The 3,309-nt window shown below is 34.4% G+C and overlaps 1 pseudogene; it reads right to left on the bottom strand.

Moving 5' to 3' along the window:
- Positions 1 to 427: 427 nt before the first annotated feature.
- On the bottom strand, positions 428 to 1,345 carry LOC123241638 (annotated as a pseudogene).
- Between the last annotated feature and the right edge of the window lie 1,964 nt (positions 1,346 to 3,309).

Raw genomic sequence — 3,309 nt, 5'->3', positions numbered from 1 at the left:
TGGTACTCCCAATTGTCTCCTTTTGATTTTCTTTGAAGTGAATTTTTAGGAGTTTCTAATTGATAAGATAAGCTAATTTACTCAGTTCCAATACTTAATATATTATTTAAGTACTTAACATATCACTTCTTTCAGAATATGAATCTCTATTGGCAGAAAGGTTGATATTAATGGATGAGACACTTGTTCCCTTTTCTGCTCTCACTATTTATATAGAATATAAATAATATATACATTATAATATAATATAGAAATAATATAGAAGTTATTACATCACACTTCTGTAAGTGGCTCTCTTTGTCAACTTTAAAAGCACGTTCTTGATGACTGATATCTGTGGTAGAGTACAAGCAGCAATGGATTTCCTATCATAATATCAGAGTGAAAATTCTGGTTATGCCATTTGCTGATTGTGTGAATTTATTCATCACTTAACTTTGTTCCTCAGTTTTGAAATCATGGAATCATGGAAGAGTGTGCCATGAAAGAGGTCAGTGTTCAGCTCTTCAAAAAAGGTCTGGGTGATTGAGGTTGATACCTTCATAGAGGGAATCAATCTCAATACCGGCCTTTGTACTGGAAAAGTTTTCCTTGCATGTTCACAAACAGTGCACAGATGGTTGATAGCCTCTTGTTCTCACTGATGTCTTTCTTGTGCTTTTGCTTGAGGCAATGAAATGGTTGACCATGCAGTTGTCAAAGTCCTCACCATCCAAGCAGGTGTCCTCAGCTGTGGACTTGACTTCAAAGATGAGGTACTTACCTTACTCAAAGGTAAGGATGAAGACATCGAAGGTACCACCTCCAAGGTCAAAGATCAACACATTTTTCTCAGCACCAACTTTTTGTCCAAGTCATAACCAATAGTAGCAGCAGTTGGTTCATTGAAAACAGCATCTTTGTTGTCCTGATGTTAGGAATCACTGAAGTAGGCTGGTACTGTGACAGCAGCATTTATGACAATCTTCCCACAGTAACTTCAGCAATTTCTTTCATCTTGGTCATGACCATAGATGATACTTCTGGATAGAAACTTTTGGTCTCCCCTTTGTACTCCACTTGGACCTTAGGCCTGCCTGCATCATTCAACACCATGAAAGGCCAATGCTTCATGTCTGACTGAACAGTTACATGATGCATCAAAGACTATGTTGGAGGAGTTCATTGCAACTTGATTATTTGAAGCATCACTGATTAAATGTTCTGTGTCAGTGAAGGCAATGTAGCTTGGGGTGGTCCTGTTTCCTTGGTCATTAGCAATGATCTCCATTTTCCCATGTTGGAAGACTCCAACACAGGAGTAAGTGGTGTTGAGATCAATGTCAACTGTGGGTCTCTTTGACATATTTGTTGGGGCATCAGAGGTTGTAGATGACTGCTGGAGAGAAAGAAGAGCTGTTGCTGCACTGAGTAGACCATTCAGAGATTAATGTGAAAATTATATGAGTGAAACTTAAATTAATTTTAGGCTTCCCCATCTCTTTATAGGTCTCTTTTCTATTATGAATCTGAAATAATTAAAGGAAGCTTAATTACTATAATTAAGGAAAATAAAATGGAAAAGAAAGGAGAGGTATGAATTGATAGTGATGCTTCAGTTCAGTGACCTTTTTGTCAATATGCTAAAAACATAGAAAGTACATTTAAATTCACATCTTGAAATTCTAATTGCAAAAAGAATTGTTACAGAAGAAAAACAACTGCTTGATCACATGGGTCGATGGGGACATGATTGGGGATATAGACTCTAAATGATCATCCCAATGCAAACATTAATAATATGGAAATAGGTCTTGATCAATGAAACATGTAAAACCCAGTGGAATTGCTCCTTTTTTGGGGAGCGGGGTGGGAGGAGAGGAGAAAAAGAATATGAATCATGTAACCATGGAAAAATATTCTAAATTAATTAATTAAATAAAATTTAAAAAAGAATTGTTACAGTCACAGCGTAATAGTAAGTAGTAAAAATCAGCATAAGTTAGGTCAAATTATATATATATATATCTTATATGTATGTAAGTTCATATTTCCATATATCCAAATATGCCTATAAATCTGTATGTATTTGTATGTATCTGTGTGCATTTTGCATATAATTTATATAATATGAATTATTTATACTTTCTATGTCTGTATTCATTTTTCTAGCTAAAGAGGCTGAAATGCTAGTACATTCTGTGTCCTTTACTTACTTTCTTAAAACTGCATTTTGGGTACACTGAGGTTGCTCAGTGATAGAAATGGAGATGGGAAGTCTGAAGTTCAAATACGATCTTAGACATTTCCTAACTGTGATCTTGAGCAAGTCACTTAAATCCTTATTGCCTTGTCATTATGCTACTCTTCTGCCTTGGGACCAATACTTAATACTGATTCTAAGACAGAAAGTAAATGTTTAACAAAAATTGTATTATGGTCAGTGATTTTTTAGCACTAATTATTTGCAGAGGAACTAGTAAGTTCTTTAAGAAACATGAACCTGTTTCTAGTATTTTATTTCCAAGGGGTAATGGTAATCATATAAAGATTTCTAAGATTTACTCCAATATGTTAGTCAGAAATCAGGCTCTGACATTCACATTACATATGCTACCTGAGCATTGCTTTTGTTTGACATAATTTTCATTAAGATTCACCTGTGTGCCCATCAGATTCCATTGTCCTAGTTAATGGATTATAGATTAGAGTTCAAAGTGATTTTTGAGATCATTGAATTCAGCCTTTTAATTTTACAGAGGGGAAAAATAAGCCCCAAAGAGATATACATGATTTGCACAGAGAATGACTTAAACTAAGATTTTCTGATTCCAGATCCACTATTTGTTCATTATCCTTTACTACTAAAAAAATAAAAATAAAATTCTATCATTAAGAGGTTTAACATGTGACCTTTCTTGTGCGTTACTGGAGTAGAAATAAAATTTTCTTATTGAATTTGAGGAACTGTGCAGCTAGAAAAAGGAAGGGTCATCAGCTAATCTTGGATTTTAGATTCACGAAGTAGTGTGACAGCAGAATATAAAAAAGAGAGTTCAACAACAAACATTAGAATTACTGAAGAAGGTGGTGGATGTTCCAAAGTGCAAAATATGGAAGTTTTAAAATTCAATAGTTGTATGTAAAATGGTGGTATTATATAATGTTGTAGACTTCAAAAGAGGAGATTTTATTGAGAGATGATAGTAAAATAATTGAAAGTGATAATGATGGATGGGCAGGAATTGTTTGTGGGTGGAGTGAGTATAGTATTCAGGGATGAGAGAAGACTTCCATCACATATGATTACAAAGGAGTTACTGTCAAGAG

This window comes from Gracilinanus agilis, chromosome 3 (assembly GCF_016433145.1).
Source record: "Gracilinanus agilis isolate LMUSP501 chromosome 3, AgileGrace, whole genome shotgun sequence".
Taxonomy (NCBI): domain Eukaryota; kingdom Metazoa; phylum Chordata; class Mammalia; order Didelphimorphia; family Didelphidae; genus Gracilinanus; species Gracilinanus agilis.
The sequence above is the reverse complement of the archived record's forward strand: the minus strand, read 5'-3'. Positions and strand labels throughout refer to the sequence as shown.